The sequence below is a fragment of the Strix aluco genome, chromosome 12 (assembly GCF_031877795.1).
Source record: "Strix aluco isolate bStrAlu1 chromosome 12, bStrAlu1.hap1, whole genome shotgun sequence".
NCBI classification, from domain to species: Eukaryota; Metazoa; Chordata; class Aves; order Strigiformes; family Strigidae; genus Strix; species Strix aluco.
The window spans coordinates 3012102-3022975 of NC_133942.1; positions in this window are offsets into that span (position 1 = coordinate 3012102).

Sequence of the window (10874 nt, forward strand, 5' to 3'; positions counted from 1 at the left end):
ACAAGAGTTACATCTACCAGATCTGGGAGGGAGCAGGAGGATTTTCACTTCTGACTCCTCTGTGTCCATATAACTGTGAAAGCCTCTTTCCATAGTGGTCCACTTACTTGGTCGACATGCAAAGTCGTCCTTGAAGGGATACCTCTCTCTCACACTTGACAGAAGTCGCCTCCAGAGACTGAGATTTTGTGTCTCCTTTTCAATGACTTTGTCAATGCCCCCTTCCCTAGACAGGGATCCCAGCTGCCTCGCCTCCCTGCCCTCTAGTTCCATGCTACTGGCCCCACTATCGCAGCATTGGAGCAGCCAGGTAACGAGTTGCTCACCTGGATGGTGGCTGAAATCTTTTCGCATGTCTCGCAACTTGCTCAGGGATAAGGATTGGGTGACTATCACTGGCTCTGCCTCCTCCTCCTGTTGGCGTGATGGGCCTGGTTCATCATCACCCTGTACACTGTGAGGGGATTTTCTTGCGTATTTCTTCTTCCGTATGGGAGCAACTGACACCAACATGGGTTGGCTCTCTGGTTCAGCTGCAGCGTCTGTCCTTGGGGTTGTAGTGGCTGCAGTTTCTGTTACTTTGTCACCAGATCCAGACCCCTTCTTTTCCTCTTGAGGGTGCTGAACAGTGTTTAATAGCACTCGATAAGCATGGGCTAGGCCCCAACATGTTGCAGTGAGCTGTGCCTCTCTGGAATTACCCAGGTGACAACATACTTTTTCCAAAGATTTTACTAGTTCTTCAGGATTCTGCACCTGTGCAGGAGTGAAGTTCCAATACACCGGAGGTGCCCACTGTTCTAGGTACTTGCCCATGCTGTCCCACACCCCCAGCCACTCATAATTCTCCAACCTTGGGGTAGATTTCCAAGGGATACTCTTAAATAGTTGCTTAATGCTGAACAAAAGCTGAACCACATGCAGGAACACACCGGCTCCCAGCAGTAAGGCAACCATGTTAATGTCAACATGCCAAAGATATTTGAAATTCCTGAATTTCTCAAACACAGTTGTAAATACACCAGGGCCGATGACTGCACCCTATCATAGATGAACATCACATAGTACAGTAAAAACAAAATCTTAACCCAACTCTCACAGACTGTGAGCAACAGTATGGGAAATACATATTGCAAATGAGGTGATAAAATCTTAAGGAGCCAAGCAAGTAACATTATTACCTGTTCTGTCGCTATCTCAAATGTTATCAGGTCCCATGTTGGGCACCAAAAACTGTTGTGGCTTGAACTCAGCCAGTAGTCAATTGCCACATGGCCAGTTGTTTAATTCCTCCCACCCCCCCACCCCTCCCCGATCAAATTGGGGAGGGACAAAAGAAGAAATTGATAGGTTGAATAAAAAACAATTTAGTAATAGTAACAAAAACAACAGTAACAATAGTAAGTCCAGAACAAGTAAAAATGCAGCAGTGGCTTACCGAGCATGGGGACAGGTACACAGCCTGCCCCCCCGCCAGCAGCAATCCAACTGCACCAGAAAATCCCACCACGCTGGCCTGGAAACCAAAAACGAGGCATGAGAGAGCATCCGCCTATATACTGAGCATGACATCACATGATATGGAATATTCCAGTGACCGATCTGGACCCGGCCCTCCAGCTGTGCTCCCTCTTAGCCCAAGGAAATTTAACTCTATCCTGGCCAAAACCAGGACAGGCATCAACCGTGACTTTTTTGGACTGTCACAGTGTTAAGGGTTGTTATAAGGCTGCCAACACCTGCAGACTCTGGGACCTAGAGGTTTGTCCTTCCAAGATTTTTTTCTCAGTCCAGGGCATTTGACAGAGCTGCATGGAGTCACTGAGTGGTGTTACGCTCAGCAGTTAATTGCTTTGCAAAATTGCATTTTGCTCTTGCAAGGACTTAACTTTTTTTTTTCAGTAAAGCTACGTTCCTCAGCCAATGGATCCTGGACAGGTTTTACCAGTTCTTGCAAGGATCTGATTATCTCCCCTTCTGCTTGCCTATTCAAGTGTTTATCTTCTTGGGCTGTGGCCAGTGCTGCCCCTAATACAGCACACACTGTAGCTTTTTCTTTGCCTGGCTGCAACCATTTCTCCTTCACAAGGATAGTGATACGGCTTGCCACTGCTTCTGGATTACGCCACTTTTCATGGGCCCAGATCATTCCTTCCTTGTGGAGTAGGACATGCCTTATACTCCTTCAACGTCTTGAGAACAGGGGAGCAGTCAAGCACCGACATTTCCTGGACAGTCGTGGCTTGCCACTGCTCGAACCTCTCCTGGCTTATAGCTGAGACGTCACTTCCCAGTTCTTCCCGTCCAAGTTAATCAGATAGAGAATGGGTATCCCTATGACCCTCTCCCAGCTTATAGCTGAGGGGCCAATTCCTGGTTCTCCCTGTCTATGACATTGGATGGAGAATTGGTATCTCATAGGGCTTTCCAACACCCAGGGGTATCCTGTCAACTATACCAATTTTAATGTCATGTCCCGCTTGATGAGGAAGACAAGTGACGAAGATTCACAAATCCCCAGTGGAGTGGACAATGCTGAGACAAGTCTCAAAGTCCAGACATTTATTAACTTCCCACAATGTACTAATTGGATACATGATAATTGGCTAAGTGTATAACAAGTTATGGCAAGCAGTCAGCATGGGTTTATGAAAGGCAAGTCCTGCTTGACAAACCTGATGTCCTTCTACGACAGGGCGACCTGCTTATTGGATAAGGGAAAGGCTGTGGATGTTGTCTACCTTGACTTTAGCAAGGCCTTTGACACCATTTCCCACAGCATTCTCCTGGTAAAACTGGCTGCTCGCAGCTTGGATGGGCACACGCTTTGCTGGGTAAAAAACTGGCTGATGGCCGGGCCCAAAGAGTTGTGGAGAATGGAGGTAAATCCGGTTGGCGGCCCGTCACGAGTGGTGTCCCCCAGGGCTCGGTTTTGGGGCCACTCCTGTTTAACATCTTTATTGATGATCTAGACAAGGGGATCGAGTGCACCCTCAGTCAGTTTGCAGATGACACCCAGTTGGGTGGGAGTGTTGATCTGCTCGAGGGTAGGGAGGCTCTGCAGAGAGACCTGGACAGGCTGGAGCGATGGGCTGAGGCCAACTGTATGAGCTTCAATAAGGCCAAATGCCGGGTGCTGCCCTTGGGCCACAACAACCCCCAGCAGCGCTACAGGCTTGGGGAGGAGTGGCTGGAGAGCTGCCAGTCAGAGAGGGACCTGGGGGGGTTGATTGACAGCCGGCTGAACAGGAGCCAGCAGTGTGCCCAGGTGGCCAAGGACGCCCATGGCATCCTGGCTTGTATCAGCCATAGCGTGGCCAGCAGGGACAGGGAAGGGATCTTACCCCTGTGCTCGGCACTGGTGAGGCCGCCCCTCGATGAGTGGGTTCAGTTTTGGGCCCCTCACTCCAAAAAGGCCATTGAATGACTCGAGCGTGTCCAGAGAAGGGCAACGGAGCTGGTGCAGGGTCTGGAGCACAGGTCTGATGGGGAGCGGCTGAGGGAACTGGGGGGGTTTAGTCTGGAGAAGAGGAGGCTGAGGGGAGACCTCCTGGCCCTCTACAGCTACCTGAAAGGAAGCGGCAGAAAGATGGGGATGAGTCTCTTTAACGAATTAACAAGAGGTAATGGCCTCAAGTTGCACCAAGGAAGGTTTAGACTGGCTCTTAGGAAGTATTTCTTTACAGAAATAAATTATAAATTATTAGGCATTGGAATGGGCTGCCCAGGGAGGTGGTGGAGTCCCCATCCCTGGAGGTGTTTAAGAGTCGTGTTGACATAGAGCTTAGGGATATAGTGGAGTTGAGGACAGTCAGTGCTAGGTTAACGGTTGGACTAGATGATCTTCAAGGTCTTTTCCAACCTAGATGATTCTGTGATTCTGTAATATAGTATGCCTTACATTACTTAATGGTAGAGAAGTAAAAGGGGAAAAAGGAAAGGAAGGAGATAGAATAGAGAGAGATCATTGATCTGGGTTCCTGCACTGGTCCTGTCTGAGTCCGTGAGTGATGCATCTGTCTTCTTCACTTCTTCATGTCTCCTTTTTTCTTTCTCCCTCTCACTTCTGACCCCTCCCTGAATTCATATACAGTTTCCTTTGGTCTGTCCCCTAGGTCAACCCACACACCTAGGCATCGCACGTATGGGGAGGGGTAAGGTGCTTCATGGGATGATGTAATTAGCATGATCATGTTAATCTTTGTTGGCATATTAATGGATGTCAACTTTAATATGCATTTTGTGGACAATGAAGCAAAGGTCATTTACCGGACAGATGGCCCTTGACACTTTGCAAGATGCCCCAGAACAGAACCATCCTGCCTTCACAGGGCTCCCTCTTCCAGCTGCATCCCGTGTTATCCAGTCAGCCTTATCAGCTCCAAACTCCACACTATCCACCCCATGACTGTAGTTTTGTTACTTGCAAGTGTTTGAGACATTCCTCAGCTTGGAGGGCCTCCACTACCCCCCATGCCTTATCTGTCTCAGGCTGTTTTCTCTCACAGGCCTGTTTCTCTCAGTTTCTCCTGTTTTTGAGGAGTTAAAATTTGTCTGTCACACCATGTCTCGCTCAGAAACTGACTCTGAGACAGATTGATACAATGTTTCCTCCACTGGCTAGTGCAGTTTAAAATCTGAGAGTGAATTACACATACACACCCGGATGCATCACGTCAGTTGAAAATACAAGCACATTGATCGCCCTGATTTCTGGCATCCCAGCCACAAGGGTCTTATGACCCATGGTCCCTCTCACTGCTGGTGCTTAGACCCTCACTAGCTCCAGTTGCTGGTCCCACAGACACATGGACCCTATGACTCATTATCTGACTCCTGTTGCTGGCACTTGATTTACTCTAGTCTCTCCAGTTGCTGACACCTGGAGTTTGCAATACTCACACATGGCATAGAGAGTGAAATTAGCGGGATAGTTAAGAAAGAATTTAATAAGAAAACCAAAGACTAATTATTTTTGACAATTCCCCATAGGATTCTTTAACAGGTTTTGCATTGTCACTTGTCCACAAAGCCAAGGCAGGAGAGGTGTTTGCTGCATAAAATAAGTCCTATGACAGAGGTGAAGTCAATCTCCTAGACAGAGAATGTGTTTTTAAGAAATACCCTGGTTGTAGGCAACCTATTATCTAGACACCATGTGAACATCCTTAGCATTTTCACTGCTTGTTTCATCATGCAGGTGAGCAAAGGGTAAGGGAGATGAAAAGCAGAGGATTTGAGGTTATAGACATACAAGTGGAGAATTTTGTGTCATGTACCTTCCATGTATACTGCACCTTTGGGTACAGGTAGAATAAACTGACACACAGACAGTGAATATATTACAAATTCCCTGGGAAGTCTGCCTAGCATCCGCTCCAGAAGGACACAGCTTTCTTTAGGTCAGGTCTTGTATTTGCTCCACGTAGCTGTCCTGACACCCGACGCATCTTACATGGTACTAGATGCCTCTTTTAGGCCATTACACTCAGTGTCCTAAGATAAGTTTGTTGCTTTCATTGCTGGGATTTACATGTGCCCAAACTTCTATCATAGTCAATGGAGCTCTACTGAATGGCGCCTAAAGAGGGGCCTAGCTGCCCATCTCTCTCTTTGTGACAAACACCTCTGTTGTAAGGTTAGCTAAATGGATGTTCACTGATTTTACTGATAAACATAGGTTCAGTTGTCCTAAAAGTAGGCAGTTAATATCATTTGAAATGATCAAGGGGAATCCCCGCCCCCCCCCCCCCCCCCCCCCCCCCCGCAGCACCTGGCTGATTGCTAGAAGGATGTGGATCTCTCATAATTCTACCACCATAACTTGTGACCACTTATAGATGCCTTGAGATGCCAAAGCATCTCAAATGTGAACAAGAATTTATGTGTGATAACTTAAAACTCTCCTCCATCTCCGTTGATTATATTAGGAACCTATACAAGGAGCTCATATACTATGCACTTTGTTCTGTGCACCCTCTCTGTGCACACCTAAACATCAGCAAGAGGAATCATACTTCCCATGTCTTTGTGGAATGCATTGAAGGGAGATGAATCCAAATCCATTCCTATACCTCCTAACCAGGACTGATGCCTAGATTGACTCAGCTGAATCAGTACCCTGAGCATAAGTAAAATGAATGTAGATGTCAAGAGATCCCTTTCTGTTTTGGGAATGGAATAGGGCCTTCCATAGAAAAATAACTCCATGTGTCTTAGAAATGCACCCTGTTGTGAATAAGATTTTATTCCACTGCTTTGGTTTAGCAGCAATGTCGGATTTATTAATATTTTGAGATAGAACACAAGATTAGGTTGCATATTTATTAACAGCACTTAAACATCAGCCAATTTAACAGAGTGATTCAATGAAATTTGCTACAATCAAAATAGCAACCTATTTAAAGATTCGAGAATGGCAAAGGTGACCTGAAACTTACAGCAGGGTTGCATACACAGAAGGAGCTTAAGTCAAATCACACATACAGATGGGAAAACAAACAATTCTGAATCAAATTACCTGCACATGGACAGATAGAGATTAACCTATGATTAAAATTTCCCTTTTTGTGAATTTCATGAATTACTCACTTTTATGTGCATTCATCAATGGACGGTTGACGAACCTTGCGAAATCAGGCCATTGAGTCCTTGCAAAATTGTCAACAGATGATCTTTCCTTCATCGTAAAATCTACCCTGAGAGACATCCCATCTCAGGGGGAGATACTGGGTCACACAGCCCGCTGCAGTCCTGGAGAGCTCAAAAGGTCTCACTTTTGGGTTGTTATTTATAGGATCTCAAGATGATTGGCTTTAGTCAGTATTCTCCATTCTGGCCACAATTCATGCTGAGTCATTCTGATAGACAATTCAGGCAGCAGATAGTCCAGGTGTGGCCAGGGAGGCCTGGCCACCCCAGCTCCAGGCTACTGCATTTGTATTCAAGACAACAGCACAATGGGAGAGTTCTCAAAGCATGCATGGCTTATCCTGATGTAACATTCAGGCAGCAGATGGCCCAGGTGTGGCCAGAGAGTGCCTGACACCCAAGTCACTGCACTTGTATCAAGATGTGACAGAGTGGCCGAGGGACACCACACACCTTCAGATAGGAAAAATCACACTGCTGGGCTCTGCCTCTCTCTTACAATTGCTTAGAGAGGAAAAAGAAAACTAGTGGACTCCAGTCTATTTCAAGGAACATTCCCCAGGCATGACAGGAGCCTCTAAATGGAAAGTAATAAACCAACAACCAAAGTAGTTCTATCTGCTACATTCCATCTCCTGGAGTACATGTGTCTCCCTCACCTGGCTATGGTGTCCTTTGTTAAGGATGTCAGAAGGATTGCCTCCTCCTGCAGTCCCGGCCTAGGACCCCTCTGTCCAGCCACTGGAGCTCAACCCAGTTGCCTAGGGACCTGGGGTCCCTGCCCAGACCAAGGGATGCAGCTGATGCTTTTCCATTTGCAGGTTCAAACAGTAACAAAGCTGAGCACATGTCCCAGAGACACACACACACACACACACACACAAAGGACACTGAGATGACCGGTCAGACTGCCACAGACAAGGCACTGCTGTCACCAGCACACACACACAGAACCCACATAACACCCAAGCACAAACAGTCATGTCCCCCCTCCTCTGGGGCTGGCAGAGACAGGAGGTCACTAGTGCAGGAACACACATGAGACTCTCTGGGTTTACAAGATTGTTGCCTAAAATAAAGACTCTCAAAACCAAGATTAGTTTAGAGAGGAGGTATTGCTTTATTCTGCACAGGCTTATAGGTGGAAAACATCCACCAATCAAGCACCCCAAACAAAATAATTTCAGAGTATTTATACACTCCAAACTACACGATTATGTATTTACTATAATGATTATTGGTTACTTACTTATCACCTCTATCCCTCATTGGTTAGTAATGTTCACTCCAATTTAAAGTTACAGTGGGTTTTTAATTTTCTGTGCTAGCTCATAGTATGAGGGACTTTATGGGGGCAGGGGTCTTCAAAGCACTCTAATCTCTAATTAAACCGATGTACGTTAAACAACTTTAACAAGCTTCCATGTTCCAGGATGTTTCTCTTCTTCAAGGATGGTAGCTCCTGATTAGAAGCTCCTTACTAATTAATGTTGATGGTGTGAAGAACAGCCTGACCTAGCCGATGCATCCAGTCTGTCCTCATATTTGATGAGAAACATATGTACTATGTGTCCTTGGGTGCGATGAGAAACAGTTGTGCAGCCTACAATTCCCCATTAAACAATACATTCTTTCCCATGGATAGCAAGCACATAAAATTTAAGCAACTCTGAACAAGGCCTCTTGTTCAGGGTGACAAGCTCACACACATTCACAGGTCTCTTGAGCCCTGGAACAGCCCCTCTGCTGCCCAATACCCCTGGCCAGGCCCCAGCCCTCTTACCCACCTCATGAGTGTCTTATACACCAGTTAGCCCAGCTTGATGCACACTGCAAACACACAGCACTCACACACTCATACCAAGGTCACCCTACACTTCCAGGTCCTCCCAGGCCCCTTGGAGCCCAGCCAAGGCTCAAATCTTGTCTTTCTCATGTTCTAAAAGAAAGCGTCTAATCCCCACTGCAGTGCAAAAAGGAAGGGGATTTCTGCCCATCTTTGTGGGGCTCCCCTGTTAAGTCAAGCAATGCAGAGCTCCTTGACTTGACCTTTCCCTCTAGGGTTCCCATTCTCAGGGCAGAAATTGCAGTGTTTGCCCTCCAGCCTTGTCAAGAATTCCTGCAAGAGCAGAGGTCCCCACCCTAGTTTGTTGATCTGGAGGAAGGATTCTGTGTTCAGTTTCAAGACGCCCTGTATTCAAAAAGGATAGTCTTCCCACTGTTTTCTGGCTGTGTGAACAGCACAACATGGGTGTTCAAGGTGCTTTGGTAACTGAACTTTGGTAACTAAATGCTTCACCAGGACATAAGGCATTTCTTGCATCCTTGGCCATGCTGGCAGTGTAAATTCACTCTTGAGTCCAGGCTGAGTTAATTTCTGCATGAACAATTTCAGGCCTGGAACAGAGCCTGGTACTACTGGCTTCTTCCAAGAGTCAAAGAAGAGCACAAGGGAAGCTTTTGTAAAATCTGTGTGGAAATTTCACTGACTATCCATAGTTCAGGCACAGAGGCAAGAAATTCAGGTGCCAACACTGAAGAAAGATGATCAGAGGAGTATCAGCTCATCAGGCAATAGTGGGAAAAAAGAAATACTCCTGTCTCCTGCCTGACTCTGTCCTCATTGTTGGCCCTACCCAGTATCTTGTTTGTGTTGTTGCTCAAGAAGAGCTTGTCCTATGCCTTACTGTGATGGAAGAAGTGGGTGAAGGTGATGTGCTGGCATGCCTTACTTGCCCTTTATCCACTCATAATGAAGACAACAGAAGCTGGAACAGAAGAGGTAAGATCAGGGAAGACAAGTGTGTTTGTATGAAGACAAGTCCATCTAATGGCTTTGTACCGGGTCTGGCTGAGCCGGAATTGGTTTTCCCCTGTAGCAGCCCTCATGGTGCTGTGTTTTATGTTGGAGCTGGCAGGGTGTTGATAGCACACTGGTGGTGTGGCTACTGCTGAGTGGTGCTTACACAGCACCAAGGCTCTTTCTGACATTTCCCCCCCCACAGTGGGACGGGGTGGGCAAGATCTTGGGAGGGGACACAACCAGGACAGCTGACCCGAACTGACCAAAGGGATATTCCAGACCATATGACGTCTGCTCAGTATAAAGCTGGGAGAAAGGAGAAAGCGGGTGGGGTCACCCTTGGTCCTCCGAGGCAACCACGACGTGTATTGGAGCCCTGCTTCCTGAGAAGGCCCGACATCGCCTGTTCATGGGAAGTAGAGAATAAATCTGTTTTCTTATTTTTTTGCTTCAGCATGCAGACCTTTGCTTCGCTTTGCTTATATTAAAACTGCTGTTGTTTTACCCACAAGGGTTGGTTTTTTTTTTTCTATCATTTTCTTTCCCCTCTTTGCCCTGTTGAGAAAAAAAGGGGGAAGGGGGGAAGTGATAGAGCGACTTGGTGGGTACCTGACATTTAGCCAAGGTCAAACCACCGCAGGCTTCTAAGTCGGAAGTGAGGAAATGTGCCTAACAGAAACAAAACGAAACCAACAAACCAAACAAAAAAGCTTGAAATGGCTTCTATGACTGAAAGACTGTTAACACTTCCATTCAGACAGCCCTACTTGGAGTCCAGGGGTTTCCCTGTCTCCCTGTGGCCTGCTGATGGACAGATTTCTGCCCAGGGATGGGTAAGATGGAGAAGGACATGCTGGCCTTGGGTCTTCACTGCTTTTCTCATCTCAAAGCACCTGTTGTCTTCTCAGTCTCAGAAGGTTTTGGAAGTGTGGGAAAAGCAAAACAGCTAAAAGTCTGCAAAACACACATTTCCTTAACATGTGGTGGCCAGAACAAACACAAGATGGGTTGGAGATCCAGTGATTTGTGTTGCCATGGCACCAAGGAGGAATGCAAAGCGAGGTGGAGGCTGCACAGTCCTGTTCTTCCACTTTTCTCAAGGAACGTTTGACATGACCATGCAGGTTTATCTCCTGTTCTTCCCCTTCTCTCAAGGACTGTTTTGCAGAACTCTGCATACCTTATCTCTCATTCTTCCTCTTTTCCCACAAAACAAGCGCACCCCTCGCACCAAAGAATGTGCTGTGTCGTTACTCAAAAAACAATGGCTTGACCACAATCCCACACACTCACACATACATACTTAGATAAATACTACCCCGAGTTTGTATCTAACTTGGAGGAATGATAATCCATTACCAAATCGGAGGGACAGAATGATGGGTTTGTGCTCCTTGCCCCTGCCCCAAAAGGGACGCCT